Source organism: Alosa pseudoharengus, unplaced genomic scaffold, assembly GCF_046254945.1.
Source record: "Alosa pseudoharengus isolate Yale_2024_CS ecotype anadromous, Long Island Sound unplaced genomic scaffold, YU_APseudo_1.1 YU_APseudo_1.1_scf_13, whole genome shotgun sequence".
Classification (NCBI taxonomy): domain Eukaryota; kingdom Metazoa; phylum Chordata; class Actinopteri; order Clupeiformes; family Clupeidae; genus Alosa; species Alosa pseudoharengus.
The window spans coordinates 626646-649309 of record NW_027468598.1 but is presented as its reverse complement, the minus strand read 5'-3'; the positions used below and the strand labels follow the sequence as shown (position 1 = coordinate 649309).

General features: G+C 40.7%; 1 long non-coding RNA gene across 3 annotated transcripts; it reads right to left on the bottom strand.

The window, feature by feature from the left end:
• Positions 1-18332: 18332 nt before the first annotated feature.
• LOC143121009 (uncharacterized) lies at positions 18333-21687 on the bottom strand. 3 transcript variants are annotated; one of them, XR_012986349.1, is made up of 4 exons: positions 21504-21687; positions 19235-19441; positions 19040-19144; positions 18333-18761 (listed from the first exon to the last, which is right to left on the bottom strand). It is a non-coding gene; the product is annotated as an uncharacterized LOC143121009 (long non-coding RNA). The 3 variants fall into 3 exon arrangements; XR_012986348.1 differs by lacking the exon at positions 21504-21687 and adding an exon at positions 19674-19696; XR_012986347.1 differs by lacking the exon at positions 21504-21687 and adding an exon at positions 19526-19597.
• Positions 21688-22664: the final 977 nt, after the last annotated feature.

Sequence of the window (22664 nt, the reverse complement as noted above, 5' to 3'; positions counted from 1 at the left end):
TAAATATCTATTGAAAACTTCACAATGGAGCGTGTTTTTAGAGCGTGATCTGCAGGTGACCTGTTGGCTATTTTTGTTGGCTGTTGGCGCTGGGGGCGCCTCATAGCCGTCCCGCGGGCTACCTGGTGCCCGCGGGCACCGTGTTGGAGACCACTGCACTAGAGTCATCAGGTGGGAAAGACAGGTAAAGTTGAGTGTCGTCTGCATAACAGTGATAGTCAAATCCATGGGAGCGAATGGTATCACCTAAGGAAGTGGTGTAAATAGAGAAAAGCAAGGGTCCTAATACTGATCCCTGAGGCACACCTGTGGTGAGGGCATGAGACTTAGATACCTGTCCCTGCCAAGACACGTTGAAAGAACGCGCTTTAAGGTAAGATTCAAACCAGTCAAGAGCTTTTCCAGAAATTCCCAGTTCAGATAGTATAGATAGGAGAATGTCATGGTTAACAGTATCAAAGGCTGCAGATAAATCTAGTAGAATTAATACTGATGACTGAGCAGAGGACTTAGCTACTCTCAATGCTTCAGTCACAGACAGAAGAGCAGTTTCAGTAGAATGACCACTCTTGAAACCAGACTGCATAGGGTCTAGTAGATTATTCTGATGAAGAAAGTCACAAACTTGCTTGAAGACCACTTTCTCCAAAACCTTTGACAAGAAAGGAAGAAGGGAGACAGGTCTGTAGTTCTTCACCTCAGTTGGATTAAGTGTACTTTTCTTTAGCAGAGGTGTAACCCTAGCCTGTTTAAAAGAATAAGGAACTATTCCAGAACTGAGAGAAGCATTAAATACATGTGTGACTGCTGGTAGAACAGCGGGTGAGATAGACTGTAGAAGAGTGGACGGGACAGGATCTAATGGGCATGTTGTTGGACGACATCGCTGAAGCAATTGAGAGACTGCTTCCTCATCAAGAGGAGAGAAAGAGTCAAATGATGGGGTCGTACTAACACAAGGCAAAGCCCTCCTTATAGGAGCATCAAACTGAGCACTTATTTTAGCAACTTTTTCAGTGAAAAATGTTGCAAAGTCATTTGCTGACAGTGAAGTAGTTGATGGTGGTGGTGGAGGATTGAGGAGAGATTTGAAAGTAGAAAAAAGTTGTCTACTGTCAGTGGCGCTCTCAATCTTGCTTTGATAGAATGCCTTTTTTGCAAGTGTAACAGTGGATGAAAAGGATGACAGCAAAGACTGGTAGTTACTAAGATCATTTCCATCTTTGGATTTACGCCATTTCCTCTCAGCAGCTCTAAGTTCCTTTCGTACTGAGACTATACTGTTCGTCAGCCATGGATGGCGAGGTTTAGAACGAGTAGGTCTTGAGGAAAGAGGACATGCTGCATTCAGACAAGATGCCAGTGTAGAGCAGAGAGTCTTTGTAGCGTCATTAACCTCAAGTGTCAAGAATGAGCTAGGAGTAGGTAAAGCAGATGTTACTAATGTTGCAAAATGGTCACTTGAGAGGCTTCTGAGATTACGCCGGAACGAAATTATCGGAGGAGGAGCTGCTGGGTTATCCAGGAGACGCACAGAGAATCTGATAAAGTGATGATCCGATACATGTAATGGATTAACCAAAACTTTGTCTGTATTACAGTTACGTACCAGAATTAAATCAAGATCTTTACCAGCCTTGTGAGTAGGAGGACTGTGGACACGTGTGATATTAAATGAGGAGAGTAAGGACAGGAAGTCAATTGCAGACGAGTTATCCAAATGAATATTAAAATCGCCAAGGATTAATAATGGGCATGCATCCATTGGAATAGCAGACAGTAGAATGTCCAACTCGTTCACAAAGTTCCCAAGTTGTCCTGGAGGGCGATAAATAACCACCAAGTATAATTTGTATGGTTCAGTTATCATGATGGCATGATATTCAAACGAGTTGTGGACCTGAGCAGGCAGCAACTGTGTAAACCTCCAATCATCAGAGACGAGAAAGCCTGTCCCGCCTCCTCTACCAGACGAACGACTGGTATGCGAAAAAGCATAACTGGTCGACAACGCTGCAGGCGTGGCAGTATTCTCCGGCCTAATCCACGTCTCTGTAAGCGCAAGCAATTGAAGAGATAACTGTGAGGCCAGAGCAGGAATGAAGTCCGCTTTATTCACTGCAGATTGGCAATTCCACAACCCTACAGAAAAAGTAGGACAAGCCTGCTGAACTGATTGTTGCCTTTCAACACCAGTACGCTTATTAACCTGACCGGATACAGGGATATGTTGAAGGCACATTATTAGAAGGATTGTCAGCTAACAAGACAAGGTGAGACAAGAGTGAAACTTATCTGAGAGGTGCCTTGCTTGTGTCCTTGCTCGGTGGACTCGTCGCAGGTAGACTTGATTCGTCTTGACACGAGTAAGTCTTCACACTGATGTAACCTAATCGTATCAGTTGATCGTATTGCTCATGCACTGCTAACTTATGTTTGTTAAATTCATTTTATTTTTCATACATTTGCACATTTACATTTTTAAGGCAGGATGTTAACTTTCTTCATAGCTCCCACTTGAGTTTAGTGTGGTGAGTTGGTTCAGGTGGTCAGATGTAAAAATGTAGGCCTATCCACTCAACTATAAAAATAAACCAGTTGTTTATGAGAGTGAAATGCATTTTATTTCAATTTCATTGGCCTCTCTGAATAAATGTGTAATAATCTAATATATCCCTTGTCATTGTAGGCTACAAATGTAGGCTGAAGGGTAAAGCATAGCCTACTGAAAAAAACTAAGCTGGAGATTTGGAGTTGTCAAAGGATGTTTTGCAATTATTTCACTGGTCCGGCCCACTTGAGATCAGATGGGCTGTATGTGGCCCCTGAACCAAAATGAGTTTGACACCCCTGTTTTAGATTGTTGGGTAAGATCAGTGACTTCTAGAATGTATTAGCTATTGTGAGAATATTCCCAGCTATATTCCCAGCCCTCGTGGGAACTTCTAGAAGGTTCTAAACTGTCGTGAGAAAATAGGATTGATTTGTCTCAGGAATGTGTGGGGGAGGACAAGTTCACCTAGTATAAATAGGGGTCGAACTAAACGATCGGGGCTGCTTCTTCTTTTTTCCTTCCTTCAACTCGTTGGGTTTTTGCTTTATGATGTCGCGTGCGGTTGTCAGAATTCGTCCTCCGAAATTCGTTGAGAAGCAAAGTGTTGGACGTCGTGCCAGGCTGAGTCGCGGACCGAAACTCCTTGGAACCTGTTGCAGATATCAGACCTGCTACTCCGACAGAGAGTGACTGCAGAAGACAATCAGCTGACTTTTTCCCTTTTTTGAGGACTTACTTTTTTTCCTTATATTCTCTTTTTTTCCATTAGTGGATTTACTATTTTCCTATTTTGTGGATTTACCATTTTTATTGTAATCTCTTCTCCATTTGTGGATTTACTATTTTCCTATTTTGTGGATTTACTCTTTTTATATTTTTTACAACATTGTAACCTGCAAGTGGATATTACGCCGCATTTTGTAACATCACCAAAGTGCTGAAAAGTAAAGAACTCATTTAACCTTGGCATCTAATTCTCTAAGCAGTATTTTTGTCTTTTCTTGGTCTTTCTACGAATTCCAGCAGGAGGGTAAGATAACTTGTCTCTTCTGTGGTTATTCATCTGTCTTTTCTATGACTTGGGTCAGCGTGACTTTATACTGAAGGACGGTAAGAAAATCTCCATCCTTATAAAACCTGAGCAAGAAGTAGCCTATAACCTGTGTCTCTAGATAAATTCTAGGGTCAAACATCTTCGCACGTTAGCCAACTGTTCGAGACCTAGGCGTAGTCGCTCCTTATTTCACAAACATCTCAATAAATCCACCACGGAAGCCTGATCAACTTCCAAGGGGGATATTTAAAAATAGGAGTAAATAGGTTATCTGCGCCGCAGAGGGAAGACGTGCGACTTCACTCGACAGTAGGTCCCTGCTATCTACAATAACCCCAAGGGGGTATCGTGGGTCTTAACTGCCTAGGCCTGGGGTTACGTCTGAGAAACGGCTGACGTTGACTAGGTTCTGGGGGTTACCTGCAGGGGGCAACACATTCTGTAGGCATTCTGGTGCAATTCCAGCGAAATATAGTAGGTAAGTGTGTTTGCATTTAGATCTATATATATATTGGGCTATGACCAAGTGGTCTTTCAATGATAGTATCATGGAATTCAAACCATAACTATCTATTCCGATAGCATACAATTAGCAGGCTAGGTCAGTGGCTGAACTGCATTTAGGGTGCTTATAACCTGTGTTGTGAAGTAAAATATCTACTAGGAAGATTACACAATCAAAAGTCTTTGCAAAGAAATAGGTCTTTATTTTAAAACATTTCCGACTGTTTATTACTTGAATGCAAGATGACGATTGCCACAAACATTTACCCCTTTTAGGAGAAATTTTAAGCCGACATGCAATTGTTACCATTCTATTAAACCAACGTTCACCGACAAACAATCAGGAAGCGGTTCTTCTTCCTACTCGGATACTAGGATCAAACACATGAAGTTGTATCTCCGAAGACATTTTGTGCAACAGTTTTGACTCGAGTTTTAGCCAGGTTTTAGCACTGTAAAGTTGAAAATGGAGCATAGCACAGGCAGAATCGGATGAGGACGCACTGGAGGGAGCGTCACAGTACTGTTAGCCAATCAGAGGCGAGGTCATTAACATGTCATGAATATTCATGAGCAAGAGGCAAATCCTGTCGTTCCTCCCCTCCCACCTTCCCCACCAAACTAGAACAGCATGAAATAGACGCAGGAGAGCATTTTTTTCACCAAAACCGGCTCAAAGGGCATTCATTAATACTAGAGACCATGGCAAAATTAATGAAAAAACGATGAGATGAGACCTTTAATGATCGGGCTATAAGACCATGCCGGCTATCTAATCTCTGAAAAACCGGGACACTTTAATAGTGGTTGGTGTAAACCGGGACATTTTAGCGTCCTGACAGGCTTTTGTCGGGACTCGGGACACGCATCTCAAAATCGGGACTGTCCCGGTTAAACCGGGACGTCTGGTCACCCTATGTTAATGTGAGTTTTCTGAATCTGCACACCCTACTAGTGCCCCCTTTCCTACATCATTCAGGGTTTGTATACTATACTATCACATGACCCAGACCTATGCTGTCTCAGTCAATATACAGTACTACCAACAATTGTACTGACAAAAAGATTTGTTAAAAAAAGCTCTTGGTGGTGTAGGCATAGCTACTAGGCCGCAGGCCTATGCTTGTGGACAACGAGTTGGACTTAATTGTAAGATAGAGATGACAGCCCAGATAGGAATTACCTTTGGACCGGATCCGCATAAAAGCCTCTAGATCCGGGCGTAGCTTACACACGGTTTCTGGCTATGGACCAGATCTGTGCCAGTTAGACTTTTCAGCTTAGCATTCCAATCCAAGCAGTGCTGTTCTTCTAACAGTCAGCAGATTTGGCCCAGATCCACTTACCACATCAGAACCAAAGCTTCCACAAAGACAGTTCACTGATGTGGCCCACATCTGTAATACGGACCCAGACCACCTCTAAACTTGGACTTGTTGCTAACGTTCTAGAATATGCATATTTCTCACGCTGGTTTACTAAACAGAGCCGAATGCGCCAAGTGAGTGAGGTCCGTCCGTTTGAGAAACATGATGCTGATTTGGCCCTCATCAGTACCACGGATTACAGCCACAGGCACCAGAAACCGTTGGAAAAGAGCAAATAAAACTTTTGTGGGGGTGCCCATTGCCAATTTCCTTATTAAATCCTGATTTGTTAAATCTTACAATTGAACACTCCCAAGTAGCATACACAAAAATGGTTAATTCACTAACAAAGTATAGGCTTGTCTTAAAATCGAAGATTCACCACATAACTAAAAGAAATACATTAGCAACTGTCCACTATCCAGGAGCAATGGTATTGCCATCGTGGGAAAAAAACGTTGTGGGGGGTAAAAAACCGGCACTGGCGCACATAAGAAGATGGATGCCAACATGGGTACGTATATTGCTTTTTAATACTATATTTCGTTGTCAATTGTGTGATTATGGTGAATATAGTGTGAAATATGGGACTATGAAAGTTTCTGCTTTAAGTTTTTGTTTGCCCTATGCCACTATTTGCTGCTAGCAGCTATTGTAAACATGCTAATTACCAATCATTTCCTTTGAAAATTCTTAAAACAACGATGTTTTTAATACTTCAAAAGAACATTTGCTAAATGAATTTTACATTTTTCAGTAGCCATAGGTGTGTAGATTTGAACAAAATCTAGTTTGGTTCTTACCGGGACTTTTTACTGCCTGAAATATCCGATTTTGAAATCACGAAATCAGTTTTGTGACCTGCTAAAATACATTTCGTGAGTCACCAGTTTGCGGAATGGATTAGCCAGTGGTTCCATTTAGAAGGGACACTTCATTCACAGAGCTGCGTGAACTATATTGCAATTTTTCGCCACGAGGTGGCAGCTTAAGTCTGCTGTAGTATTGCCGGTAAACAGGGCTGCTGACTGCATTCAGAGGCTTTGCAACGGCAGTGATTGGCAATGAGTGTGCATTCAACAGCTATGCGCGTCTGTGCAAGTGAAACTGACAAACTCGTGTGTAGGCTAAGCAACGATATTTAAAACAATGAATGAAGTGGATTCCTGTTATGTTCATGAAAACAATATAGCGATTGGATAGCCTAATAAATCGCGACTTGTTGTAGGCCTAGCTCATATCACTCGCCTCGCTGGAGTGCGCGCATAGGCCTATGCCTACTTGCCCGTCCAAATAGAGGGCTTTCCTTTGTTTCACGGATCTCTGTGATTAACGGGAGGCGCGAATGAAGTGGCCACTTCTAAATGCTACCCACTGGCCAGTTAATTCCGCAAACTGCTGACTCACGAAATATATTTTAGCAGGTCACAATACTGATTTTGTGATTCTATAATGCATTTCGTGACACATAATTCATTAAGTAGCCTATAGGCCTATGCTAGGTTACGAACAATCAATCAATGATGCAACTATATGATAACTGAGCTACAATTAAAACTAGTTTCCTAATCTATGTGTCGAGCGGGATCAATCAGTCAAAAGATTATCATTTAAACGTGATACTTTTCTATCCGGCTATAAAACGATCTCTGAATCTCGAGCAGGGAGTTTTTTAAAAATATTTCCTTTAATGTGCACTTGTGAATTAAGTATTCCCTACCATGGGAACCGCTCTATTAACACTTAGCCTAGTTGTATGTTAGAATATTCCAGCCGAAAATTACTTGCGCGCCCGAGCTGTTGGATGATCTTTTTTTTTTTTTTTTTACCGTTTAGGGCCTACCTGTGGTTTTTATACGATGTGACTATGCTTCACGATAGGGTGTCATGTTTCATGGTCTAACAATACAATTAGCCTAGTTTAAGCCCACATTCGGTTATTTTTTACCGATCAACATTTCATCACTGATTGAAAATAAAGAAAGGGTGAATAATAAATTATATTTAGCATAATGTAAACCGATATTGCCTGCCCATAGGATGCCCTACAGTACAGTGCACACTAACGTATAATCTTGTTCCATAGGAGCGGTACGCAAGTGTCCAGTGACGCCCCAGGCAACAGACACAGACATCCAGACATCGGGACAGCAGCTGGAGCTACTCTGCGAAAGATCTGCCGAGGCCGCCGAGATGTTTCTGACCAGTGAGCTGCCATGCCAACTGCCTGGAGTCTGGATTGAGCAGACTAACGTTAACGTTGAATGACTCTGCATTACGGACCAACTACGTCGCTGTTAAAAGTCCACCGAGTTGCTGATCTACAAGATCGCCCATGACTTCGGACTGTTATGCTTCCAGTGATCTCCAGACTAACAAGGCCTAACGTTCATGTTATCTCCAGACTACCAGTGAGATGAAGAACTTTGTTGGCATTGCATGCATCGGTTGTGGAGACACAGCTGTGCGCAGTTTCACGCGAGTCATCATTGCCCTTGGACATTTTCAGCCGGATGGAAATTGGACTACTTTTTATTTTTCATTTTTATTTATTTATTAATTTGTTTGTTGTCTGTCTTGTATGTTTTGGTGTCACGGGTACGCTGGCGACTACGCCGCTCCGTCCGGCATCTTTTGCGTTTGTTATTTCTTAAATGTAGTTCTGTCTTGGTGTCACGGGTACGCTGGCGACTACGCCGCTCCGTCCGGCATCTTTTGCGTTTGTTATTTCTTAAATGTAGTTCTGAGTGGGCCAGCGCTGACCCATCTCCGGTGCAGAGCCATGAAACGAATCCTGACCACTTTTGGCCCGTTGTGCGTTTGGACGCTGGACCATGTCCGTGAGATGGATCTGGATCGAGTCGCATGGTAGGTGTGGGCCAGATCCACCCCAGTGTGGTTTTGCTATCTGGGAGGCAGACGGACAGACAAACAGGTAGATAAACAGATAAGTAGATAGACAGACAGAGATACTTAATTTCTCCCGAGGAATATTGACTTATTACGCTATCGCTTGGTCTACAGCGAAACGCGGGCAAGCACAGGCACGACCCAGCTAACACAGTTACGTCGCCGTTACGTGGCGGTTACGTAACTTTATTATCAAACATACGTTGCCGCCACGTAAGTTCTAACGTTGCCGATACATGCGGGTGAAAGACGCGAACGTTGCCGCAATATAACATATCTTGGCAACGTTTCTCGCACGTAACCTCCACGTAACCGCCACGTCGCGGCAACCAAAAGACATACTGGCGACATTGTAGCAACCTTCCTGAGAAAGGTTGCCATAATGTCGCCAGCACGTTAGGGCGGATCTGCATGTGCAGTCCTCATTTGCCCATAGAATCCACAAAATCTAGTCACATTCATTTACCTGCATTCTGGCTGGTGGCTGTTGCTAATGTTGACCCCAAGCATTCAAGACAGCTGCACTAACAAGTATCAATTTATGACTGCCACGCACAAAATCTAGTTGAGAGAGCCTAGACAAGCCACATTCATATTTTACCTGCATTTTGACTGGCTGTTGCTAATGTTGAGCCTATTCAAAAGAAAAGACAACTGTACACTAACAAATTATATTTTATTTAAAATAATGTGGAAATTCAATTTTGCGGATGGTCTTCCACCTGCTGTTCCATCCGACCCTGTGAAGAACAAATAAAAGAGAACAGGTGAGTGCATTTATATTAATTTTACATTCAGTCAACAGTCATTTTACATTTGTCAAAACTTAAATAAGATATGCCAATAGCTGGTTACGCTAGACTTTTTTTTGCTGCTGCTGGGTCATTCCTTCGCCCTTGCACTTGTAGCCTAGAGAGGATGACGGCGCCGACGGTAGGCTACCAAGTCGCGGGAATAACGGAGCAGTGGACTGGAGATGCGGATGGTGTTTCTGTATTAATATTATTATTATAACTGTGCGTTCAGATAGCCTACCCGGCCGTAAGTATTGATACAGCTCCTTTGTTAAGTTTAGTTCATACTGTTATCAGTCTGTGCTCGTTAGAAGCATTATTGAGGATTGTAAATGCGTTGATATAACGCGAGTGTGAGAGTGAAATAGTCGCGGTATGATCGATCCGGTATATGGTATGCACATGGTATGCACATTTAATGTACGACGTCTGACAGTTACTTTATAAACATGGAGATAATTTTGTGTTGATTCACCAGCATATTGCAGCTAAACTGTAGGCCTACAGTTTACATTGCTGCAATAGCTGTAATGTTAGTGAACCATGATTTCATGCGTTTTTGGCTATAAGCTTCATTGTTTTGGAGTTTTGTAGCTTGTTGCACAAAGATGTCTCGCCTAGAATTGGGCTATGTCTACACAAAACCATCGGATGTATTTCCTCTTACCGCTTTCACACCTTTAACGATAGGCCTACCAGTAAGGAAAAAACTTGCGTGCACACAAAGGTGAAAGCGGCTAAAAGTACTGTAGTGCATATGCCAGACCAGTCGATGGCGCCGCGGGCTGTGCAGAGGCTTCACATTTAGGCCTAATTCGCGTAGAAGACAAAACATTGTTGAAACAGTTTGTTAAGCTGTCGCATGAAATAAGGAGGCTACATGCAATTTGGTTTTCAATTCAGCTGTTAAAGTACTAAAGTTCATTTTCAAGGTATGTGACTTATGTGGAATTTCAAATGCTTAGGCCTACGTATTGCATTAGGTCTGAGCACTATTGGAGAAAACATTAGCATGCGTCAGTCATAGGTTGTAGTAAGCTTAGCTAATGTTTAACTAAGTTAAGTTAATGGTGTGCTTCAGTAACTTGGCCACAAAAGGCTGATACATTGTGCACATAAATCATGACAGGGGAAAATAATAACCGGTTTTAAAAAAAACAAAACAGCGTCGTGTAGATCAGTGTTGCTCAAACGTTTTCAGACCAAGGACCACTTAACCAATAAAAAAAAACCTCACGGACCACCTAGCTAAAAAAAAAAAAAACAGTAGACCTACTTCAACAGTATATTACACAGTAGGCCTACTCACTGAACCACCTTGCATATTGTATTTGCACCTTGCTTATTGTGTCAGAAGATTAATTTAAACTGGCTTAGTTTACATAAGCAGTGTTGCAGAACTGTCTGGATTTACATACAATTTGGTTCAATATTGCAAAAAACTCATCTATATTATATTTTACCATGTCTGCTCGCGGACCACTTGGGTCAGCTTGCGGACCACCAGTGGTCCCCGGACCACACTTTGAGAAACACTGGTGTAGATGGTGTCGAGCCGCCAAGGTTATTGCTTGAAGATGAAGACGAGTAACCACGTCTTGTGAACAAGCTTAAAAAGTAGGGCATGGATCTGCATATCATTTTGAGGTGGTGTACAAAAATATGATAATTGTTCCCTAATAGTCGGCATGTTCGTATAATTGATTTATAGGGATATTTGCCTCTCTCGTTTCAACCCACCTTAAACTTTTGGTGTGGGCTGCATGTTTTAAGACCTCAGGAGCTCCACCTCCTCTTCCAGCCCTGGCTTCCATTTCATGACCGCTTCTGTAAAAAGATTGAATTTGTGATCAAATTTCAGGCAAACGCTTAGCAGCTACAGATATTAGACACTTTATTTTTCTGAAAGCATACGAGTCCATGAACGCACAGGATGGGCCCAAAAATGGGCGTGTCACCAACACTCAGGGAGAGATGAAGTGCACAGCTAACTGTCTGTATCATAGAAAGAAAACTGATAAACTCACCTGCACAACAGGCCATAAAAGTAAATTAAACACTCAGTAAATAACGTTAGTACATGCCATTTCCCTCGCCACTGACTGTATCGCCATGGCAACACCAAACTGTCTCACAAAACGCTAAATTAACGTAACGGTATTTAACCGTAAAATAATCCACGAAATGTCAAAAGATAGGGAATAATCTTAAACACATTTCCCTTTCTAACATAAAAACATCAGAAAACAATAAAAACACTTACATAACTGAGCTGTATTTGGGTAATGGTGATGGTTTTATACAGTTAGCAGCTAGCATGTTCTGTAATATCTTCATTGAACTCACGTTATTACAGATAGCCTACACCAGGGGTCTCAAACTCAAATGAGCTGGGGGCCAATTCTGCCAATGTCATCTGATTGGAGGGCCGGCTATTTCTGAAAATGCAATGTTCTTTTTTTCAAATACCACACAAAACTGCAAACAGAAAGTGCAAGTGTTTTTATCTAGTTTTAGACACCTGTGCTAGCAACCTTAGCTTATAAATAAAATAATGATAAAATAAATATTAATACAAATTATAAAACAAATGAAAAGCATAAAAACAGGTATGTGTGTGTTTCACACCAAATAAAAATATTTTCCTCTCATAACTTTTTTAAACCTGGCAAACTATAGGCGTCAGGGTTAAGAAAGCAACACCATTGGATTTTTATATCAAAATTTCAAAAGGCCATGGCTTGAAAGTGGTCAGAGATAAAGTCCTACTGTAAATGTAAAAATCTTTGAGTAAAACAAAAGTTTATGAAGGGGGTAAATTTACCCATCTAATTTGCTACTGGATGGCAAGCACCTCAAATTTTGCACCTTTCAGTAAATACTGGATGAACATATTTGAGCAGGTTTACTTTCCTTTTTTCATATTACCCACATAACAAATTAACAGGAAAACACCTAAGATGTACCAACACCTAAGATGTATATGGTTTCTAAACCACAAGGCCTGGCCTACAATAAAGTATTCTGGTCAAATCAGTTCCTATCGCGGGTAATCTGAGTACCCAGAAGTTTTCATCATATTGCGGGTGACTTTGTAGTTTAGAGCCCTATTTCTACTAGCCCTGCTGTCTGTACCACGTCCATTACGGACACTATCATCACGATTACCACTGCAACCAACAAGCTATGTTGGGCAGAGGGTCGAAATAAGCATGGTATGCTTAGTGGACCGTCGTATACACGCACCTCCATTCAATAGACGATCGATCATAATCTCCAAAAGGATATTCTCCTTCAGATTTAGAATAGGTGAATAACATAGCCTACCTAAGACTTCATCACACGTAAACGTTTTTCAACATTTGGTGTAGGCCTATTTCTGCTTCAATTTATGCAACATATGGCCTGCATCGCTTCCGCGTCATTACAAATGCACGTCTTTGTGTTTCTCGCGTGTAATACAAGTATTTCCTGAAAACAAGTATTTCCTGGGTTTGAATGAAGCTCTGGATGTCTAGCACATAGTGGAGCAGAGTACAAATGAGATTTGTCACCATACTTGGAACTATCGTCTATTTTAATCAGTATCGTTGTTTGTCGCAATTAAAAAGTCCCAAGGGCCGGATTACGTTATTATTTTGACATACGTCGTGGGCCGGAGTTGGGCCGGACGCGGGCCGGGTTTGGCCCGCGGGCCGGGTGTTTGAGACCCCTGGCCTACACTAGGAAATAAAGTGAAACTCACCAAAACTGTCATACTATTGAAAGCACCACGAAATTGTCGCTTAGATGTGATAGAACAGACTCGGTTTGGTGATAGAAAAGACGTGAACGGTGTTTAATTCCTATATAGTTCGGTGCTGTATGTTGTCCCATGATGAATGATTTTGCGTCTTTTCGTTTTTTCCGTTAGGTGAACTTGCTAGCGTCTAACTCATACTAGCTCGTGGCTAGGAAGGCGTCTTAAAGGGGCAGTAACATTAATTTAAAAGTGGTGATCATTAATTATTAAAGTTGAAGGCTTTTGGTAACAAGTGTATTTATTAAGAAATGTCTTACAAATTAATATATAGTAATAAATATATATGTTAATTTAGTCTGTTTATTATTCTATTTTGAACCAACTTTGACCAAGCATGGAGATTACTTGGTCACACTTATCTGTGAGCTACAGGCATAAAAACAAGACCAATTTGTCAAACCCAGCTAGACAATTGTTCTTTTATAGCTGCCCTCGCATACTTTTTCATTTCGCTGGATATTTTATTAAACTGTTTCTCAGCATAATGTATGTATGTGAACAGAAAGTAAGACATTCTTACCTTTTTTTTTTCTTTTCCAAGAACCGAACTGAAGATGCTGGGATCCACCATTTTAAAGACGACTTGAGGCAAAAGGACATCTTGACAACCCTCAGCTGCAACAGCAGAACCAGCCCCTCTGTGGCTTAAAGGACAACGTCAGCTTGATAGAAAACTGGGGGGCAGTTACCTTTGGGGTCTAGTGTTTCCCTGTCCCTTATATGCCTTGTGAATCACTGTTTTAAATCGGAGATGCCGACCACAGTCTTTGTTTGTTGTTTCCGATAGTATTTTGAAATAGCCTCTTAGTTCTGTTAATTGGGCAAAATGTCCTGCGAGTGTGATTAGTAAAAGCCTTGTCCATACAGCCACCAGCTTGTTCAACGCATTTCTTGTCAGGCCATTATTCCTAGTCTACCTGTTCAAGTGGAAGCATTTGATGGGTTTACTTTCTTTCTATGTAGTGCTACTCTGCGTGCTACTTTGTGTGTTTTGTTGGAAGGTCTGTGGAAAATTGTGTTTATAAGGCTTAGCTTGACCTTGGACCATGGTGAGTTTTATGGTGTGCAAGTGAGTTTATGCTGTGTAGTCATCTTTTTTTGGTGGTCTTGGACCTTTGTAAAATATAAACTTTTTTTTATTTTGCCCTCTGTGTGGGGTTGTTGAGGTGCCAGTAGCTGTCCTCTGAAATGGAAAAAAAAAAAAAAAAAAAAACCTCACAACAGCATTGGTGTTTTGCAGAACTTGCATAGAATTTGTGACATGATTGACATAAAGGTTTTTAGCATGTATTTAACATTAGTCGGAGTACTAAAATTCAAGATCAATGACTGTTTTGAGGTGACTGAAACAAAGTACAATCAAGATTCCTGTTAGGGAAAAAGGTAACACTTTATTTTAATGTGTCGCTGTTACAGTGTACTTACCTAATTAGGTACAGTGGTACAACCTGTGTAACAACATGTACTATCAGGTACTATCATTGTACTTGCATAATGTATTTGTGGGTACCTACATATAGTTGTTACATTGTAATACTGAGTGCTTTTACAAAACTTTGCCAATTTGCCTAAATTTTCATCAGAGGCAAAGAGCTGACCTGAGACCTGCTGGATGGGGTAAATCGGGTCATGATAGATTTGATATACAAAGCATGCTTAGCTCCAGTCAAGGCCTCATTGTCTTCAGTGTACATGTAACAGCTGTGCTGCTACAACCTTGTTACTCTTTGATACAGTGGAATAAACTGGAACAGGTCTTGTCTTGGAACAGGTCTACTAATTCACATGTACTGTGTGGTGTAACAGCAGACACGATTCAACACATCAATTACAGGATGCATAACATCATGGACAGGATGTATATATGTAGATGTAAGTACTTAACTGGTACACTTTATTTTAATGGGTTTATTCCACTGTATCAAAAGAGTAATACATGTGTACCAACACAGTTGATACATGTACTACAGTATGTAGGGTAATGGCAGACATGTTCCAAGACACCAATGACACAACATACATGTAATATGTAATTGTAAGTACTTAACTGGTAAACTTCATTTTAATGGGTTTATGCCACTGTATCAAAGAGAAATAAGTGTGTACCAACACAGTTGATATATGTACTAAGTAGTGAATTAGTAGACCTGTTCCAAGACATCGAAGACATAACATACATGTCATATGTACATGTAAGTAATTAACTGGTAGACTTAATAGGTTTATTCCACTGTATCAAAGAGTAACAAGGTTGTAGCAGCACAGCTGTTACATGTACACTGAAGACAATGAGGCCTTGACTGGAGCTAAGAATGCTTTGTATATCAAAGTTGGGCAGCCGTGGCCCACTGGTTAGCACTCTGGACTTGTAGCCGGAGGGTTGCCGGTTCGAGCCCCGACCAGTGGGCCGCGGCTGAAGTGCCCTTGAGCAAGGCACCTAACCCCTCACTGCTCCCCGAGCGCCGCCGTTGAAGCAGGCAGCTCACTGCGCCGGGATTAGTGTGTGCTTCACCTCACTGTGTGTTCACTGTGTGCTGTTTGTGTTTCACTAATTCACCGATTGGGTTAAATGCAGAGACCAAATTTCCCTCACGGGATCAAAAAAGTATATATACTTATACTTATACTTATCAAATCTATCATGACCAGATTTACCCCATCCAGCAGGTCTCAGGTCAGCTCTTTGCCTCTGATGAAAATTTAGGCAAATTGGCAAAGTTTTGTAAAAGCACTCAGTATTACAATGTAACAACTATATGTAGGTACCCACAAATACATAATGCAAGTACAATGATAGTACCTGATAGTACATGTTGTTACACAGGTTGTACCACTGTACCTAATTAGGTAGGTACACTGTAACAGCGACACATTAAAATAAAGTGTTACCGGGAAAAATAATCTTCATGGCCATTCTTCATGACATTGCAGTATGTTGTCATTTGTGCTCTCATCAGAGTATTATCATTGCAATTTTTCATACAGACACAATATTTTTTACTGTAATTTCTCTGTGTTTGATTACAAAATGAGTATTGTGGAGTTTTTGGGAGAAAAAGACTGTTATTGTGGCCAGTAATTGGATAACAAGAGGGAGATCTTAGTCAAAATTGCACTAGACAGCATTAACATTAGGATTGGATTCTGATTACCAGTCACTGTTTTAGCTACTCTCCACCTCAGCCGCTCCAAGGCCTTCATGCTCTGTACTGGCTGACTAATGCCTACCCTGCAATGTGGTTTGTTAGTACATCACTTCAATCTGTGAAACGCATGAATTTGACTTCAAATGTTGTTTTAATAGAAATAATTGTCGTTGTGATTTATTTATGTGGTCCCTGTATATGCATTTAAAATAAATGCTTCATCAATTCAGTATCTGAATATATGTCATTGCTATTTTTTCAACTGGGTCAGAGTTTGTGGAACTGAGAATTGTTATGTAGTTCTGGATTAATCCTAGTTGAGCACAAATAGTTTCTGTGGGAATTGAGTCATCCCTAGGTAGTGAATAAACAATACAAACCAGTGGTTAATTTTTCCGGCTCAAAGATAGTTGACTTAGAAAAAAATCTGTTATTTTATAGCATGTTAGCCTATGGGTTTTGCTTTGCTGTCTGAAGGTGAGCCCTTTATTTTCACTATAAAATGGAAATACAAATTCTAAACTAGAAATTGTCATATCCAGCATAGCATTCAAACCTAATCTTTGTGCTGGATATGGAAACAACCTTTAATACTCGTATGGTGTAATTCTGAACTTTGACGTATCACGGTAAGTAAATGACCACAACACTTCGTCGCCGCAACATTACTTGCGTTACCAAGTGGCAAAGTTAGCAAAATTACCAAGCCACTACGTTGCGGCAACGTAATTTGTTTACTTAATGGCAACTTCCTGTAGGCAACGTTGTGGCAACGTCACTCACAGTACCAAGAGGCAACGTTATCAAAATTACCAAGCCACTACGTTGCGGCAACGTAATTTGTTTACTTAATGGCAACTTCCTGTAGGCAACGTTGTGGCAACGTCACTTACACTACCAAGAGGCAACGTTATCAAAATTACCAAGCCACTACGTTGTGGCAACGTAATTTGTTTACTTAATGGCAACTTCCTGCAGGCAACGTTGTGGCAATGTTGCCACAACGTTGCCAGAAAGTAATGTCGCCATGACCAAATGGCAACTTATAGGCAACGTTGCCATTTGGTCGTGTGTTAGCTGGGGAGTAGCGCAGGCTGCTCCATAAACTTTCAATTGAGAGGACGCGTATGCATTGCAATGCGTCGACTATGAATCGGTGTACCTGTAATGGCCATCATAGTTAGAAAACCCAGTGAACTAACACATTGGGAAAATATAATGTTAATTTAACACAGCAAATGTGGCTGGCAACAATGAGTGGCCACACACTGTGATAACGTTCTTAAATCAATCTTTCGTGAGCTTGCATGCTACCAGTCCTTCCTTTTCAAATGTGTTGCGCCTGTTTGCACAATTTCACAAATAATCATATGTGATTAATAATATGACAAATAATCCCTGTGCATGGGGACCGAAACAATGCATGCCAACTTTTTCCGTGTTTATCACGTATTTTAACTTTCCCCCGCTGTCTTGCCGTAGAATAGGCTCCCAGCTAACAATTTATGGTTTCCAAAACGTTCTGGGAACCATAGTTTTTGGTTTCGGAAACGTTAGTTTTTGGTTCCCAAACGTTACCCTAAGGTTAGTTTTTGAGCAAGTTTTGGTTCCCATGGAAAGTTTGCTGAACGTTCCGGAAACGTTAGTTCTTGGTTATATAAAACGTTCCCTGAACGTTCCCCTAACATTATCTAAAGGTTGCAAACTTTAGAGAACCTTCCCCTAACGTTCCCCAACCGTTGCAAACTTTAAAAAACCTTCCCCTAACGTTCCCTAACCGTTGCAAACTTTAGAAACCTTCCCCTAACGTTCCCTAACTGTTCCCATAACGTTCCCTAACATTTAGGGAACGTTCCCTTCCCTAAATATTGCAATCTTTAGGGAACCCTCCCCTAACATTGCAACCTTTGCATACCAATTACTTTAAACAGCACGAGCAGGAATGCATTATTATATATTAGCAGGAAAGAATGAACAGGCAAAATCGATGGAACTTATAACTTTAATATAATATATAATTATATAATATAAAATTATCAAAAGACAAAAAAAACAATATAAAAGGCCTCACTGTGTGTATATATATATATATATATAAATATATAAATTAGACTTAGTGTTAGCTAAGTATATTAACATAAGGCATTTGACTTTGGTAGGTGCTACATTCAACAAATAGACACACTGTACAATAGACAACAATATACATTGTGGCAGATACCAACACAATATACAAAGACATAATACCAATACAAGTACACATGGAGTGGGCTGTTGAGTGCAAAGTAATAGTGCAAATGTAGAGTGCAAGACGTATATTGGAATGATAAAGTAAGTAATGTGCAGGTGTGGTCAAAGTGGGGATGACTCCACTTATCCACAGAGTGATAACAGTGCGAAAGAAGCTGCTCCTGTGTGTGGTTGTTTTTGTGTGTAAAAAATACAATTGCTGTAATACAAAAAAATACTATAGCTTTGATAGACAATACTATAGCTTTAATTAAAGAAAAATACAAAAGGTTTAATACAACAAAAAAAAATACAAAAGCTTTAAAAAAATTTTTAAAAAAAATAGAGCTCCAGTCCTTCAAGTCCGAGTCGAGTCTCAACAAGATCAGTCCTCAGCTTGCCTAAAAAGAAAAAAAAAAGTTTGATGTCATACTAAGAATGAACATGTTGAAAAAAACAAGACAAAGTGCCTTACTAACAACCCTTTTTTTTCTGATCACAAAAAAGTAGTTTTCCCATTCCTTTGATTGTTATGAACAAATTTCAATTTACCGTCTGTGTGGGGCAAACTTCAGTGCTAGCCCAATCAGGTCCTCCGCCTCTGCAGCATTTAGCGCAGGGAAGTCCCTTGTCATGAAATTGCATTTAATTGGAAATGGAAAATTCAAAGCCGCTGTACCTTCAACTGGCACCCAAGGTGAAGAAGGGCGAGTCAAAGTTGACCCATCCAGCACTGGGCGACCGACTGGGCGAGGAGTCACCTCCCTCTGTGTGACGAGTTCTGCTATTTACAACCAAAAAAGTTAAGTTACAATCAAATCCCTTGTCATGAAATTGCATTTAATTGGAAATGGAAAATTCAAAGCCGCTGTACCTTCAACTGGCACCCAAGTCCTGGAGGGAGGGCATTTTGTTCCTCCTCTCCTGCAGCTCAGTGACTGTCGAGCAGGACGACAGCAATATGTCATCGACTGGAGCAGAGGGAGGTGACTGGGAGCTCCTTAAGAGCACGAGCAGCTCATCCATCTTCTCCTCAAATGCGTCCATTCGCTGTGCCATGCGGTAATGGTTGTCCTTATTGCTATGGAAAATGGATGGTGTTAGTTTTAGTTGTTAAATACATTATATACCTGCATATGTGAACAAATTAAGTGAGTGTTCTTACCTCTTATTTCCGTCTCCATGGCCAAGCCACCTCCCTCTGTGTGATGAGTCACTTGTGCTGTTTACAACAACAAAAAAGTTACTTACTCTCAAGTTCCTTGTCATGAAATTGTATTTACTTGGAAATGGAAAATTCAAAGACACTGTACCTTCAACTGGGTCCCAAGATGAAGTGGCAGGCGTTATAATAGACCCATCCAGCTCTGGGCAATGAGCTGGTTGCCTGTGTGGTGTTGACTCATCTAAAAAGAAAGTAAATATGAATATTGGTCAGTTAATTTATGGTAGGTTTCTTGCACATGACATTTGCAAAAGATAAACCTATGCTGTTACATTAAACAATCGCTAAAAAGAAAAACTCACATGCAGGTGGTGGAGGCAGTGACATCTGCTGACCTAATAAAAGGCAGGAAGAGACAAATACATCAGAACAGTAACATGATATGCACTAGGTTAATAAACATGAATGTCAGTAGTTCCATGGTAGGAAATATGACTCAACTGGTTTTCTTTAATAATACATGTATAAATGTTAACTTACAGACAGGGCTTCCAGGCACACGCACCATCCTGGAATGCTTTCTTGCTTGCGGAACGGATTCATCTGAAATAAAAGACCATACAATCTGCACTGATTGCAAAAAGAATATTTGAATTGTGCAAATAATGTAGTCTGTATTTAAGAGGTCTTACCATCACGTGACCATGCACTGCCTTTTGTGGACGCTCGCATCTTCTTCCGCCTCAATGCTAGAAGTGTCCATCAGCCGCTGACATTTTTCCATAGCTTTGGTGTATGAATCTACGTTAAGAGAACAACGTTTTTGTGAGCCAGTAGTAGAGCAAAGCAGTATTTCCATATAGAGAAAACTATTATTGATAGTATTGCAGCAATCAGTCATCTGTACACAACCAGATTTTCTTGACTGGATATTTGGCCCAGCTTTTGACTTGATTTTTGTATTGTAGCCCAGAGAATTTCTAATGGGGAGACACAGCATCCATAGAAATGCATGGGCTTAGTTTGTAAAGCCAGTATGGCAGCTGTGTATAGCCTACTACACACATTCCGCCCCTTCCTGTATGCTTCCCAACAGACCTCTGAAGTTCGCCTACAAAAAGGAACCAAAACTGCCAGTTGAAGATCACAGTTAGCCTACCACTCGAAGGCAGAGGACAAACGTGTGTTGAGCAAAATGTCTGCATTTCAGACTTCTTCGTCCCCGGGAGAGTGCAATAATTCTCTCCCCATGTTATTTTCCCATAGCAAAAATTGCAAGATAGGCTACCGGATCTCAGCTTTTTGAAGGCAAAATTCAGAGGTCTATTCACTTGAATCGTCTATCCGATCAACTGTGTTACAAAATGGCCGCCGACAGTGTAGCCTATACATTATCAGAGTCAGATTATTAGACATTCTCTGACATTATCTATAGCCATCTCTATGGCTCTAGTGTAGCCTACATATGCAGGACTGTTCAGTAGGTTATACCAACTTAAAAAGCATCACCATCTCAGTATACCCACTTAAAATAGACTAGGATTAATTTGGGGTTGATCACAGTATAGCCTACCCACTACAGCTAACTAGCCTACATCACAGTAGCCTAGATCCAGCTACTTACAGTAGGCCTATATCCACTAGCCTACACCACTGCTGCCGAGTGACTTACTGACTGACTAAAAGGACTGACTGTACACTAAAACTAATTAAAAGAAACGGTAGCCTAGTGCTATTATTTGTAACATCAACGTGAGCAGGTTAACACGATGACACAAAACATACAATGCTGCAAAACATAACACGTTGAGAACAGCTCAAACAAAGACGAACGAGCAATGTGCTCTGGTAAATTACAAACTTGGCAGAATCGGAATATAACAAAGCCCTACAAGTGAAAGGGCTTAAGGTTAAACCTCAAACTCTTGCATTACAACCACTAGGCCTACATCATGAAACTGTAACATATTTCACTTACTTTCGTGAGATCGAATTCAAGACGAGTGTAATCCATTCCAAGACTTCTTCCAGCGGCGTTCAAGAATCACGGAATTCAAACAGAGCCCGTTTACGGAAGTCAGGACAAGACTTCAATCGATCACCTGAAAGCAGAGGCGCTGTCTTCCCCCTACTGGCGTGGGGGTAGGCCTACGTGTAAGGGAGAGCCTGTCTGATTGAACTGAAGTGAATTGTGAAATGAAAGAAGTGAATTTTCTTAGTTGTGAAAAGTGTTCTATTGATAGATTTTTGTTTAAAGTTCACCTAATACGTAAAAAAAAGCACAAAAGTATATATTTTTTATTTAGTAAAATTGATATTAGCCTAAAATAAATATTATCTTGATATGATGTTTACCTTACTTAGATTTTATAAGACCAATCATTTGAGTGGATCTAAATCAAGTGACTGCAAACATTTTGTATGTTACTTCAAAAACTGAAATGGAGCTTGTGTTAGTATCGACTATAGCTGTTATTGTCTCCAGTTTCTAAAGCTGATAGAGGCGCAATCAATCACACAATGCCATATAACACATTTAACACGGCATGGAATTGGAATGAATAGAGATGCATTACCATTGACGTCATTGCCACCTAATCAGAAGCCTCGAATGCAAATAATGTAAAATGTGTGAATGTAAAATGGTAATGGTAGGCTACAGGAACAAATGAAACATGTTCTGAATGTATTCTAGTGATAGCAGAAAACTATTATAAAAATATTTTATATTTTATTTACCGAAGTATTATTGTTTGTTTAATCCAACGTGAAACTGCAATCGGTTCTGAATGCAGACCAGGCGTCTTCCCCCTACTGGCGTGGGGGTGCACTCAGAACAACCAAAAACAACCAATAACAACTAAACCGGAACGTTGTGTGAAGGTACTGTGCAACCACAGGAGAACGTTTTGGTTGGTTGGTTCCCTTAACGTTTAGGAACGTTAAGAAACCCTTAGGTAACGTTCCCTAACCGTTAGTTTTTGGTTTGGTTCGAACTACCCTTTAGGGAACCATACACTAACGTTCCCGAACGTTCCCTTAACGTTTTGTGTTAGTGGGGCTATCCCAGATTTTAATACTCTCATAACAACCCTGCCGTTTTCCTTACTTGAATGTCATAAACATACAACTTTATGCA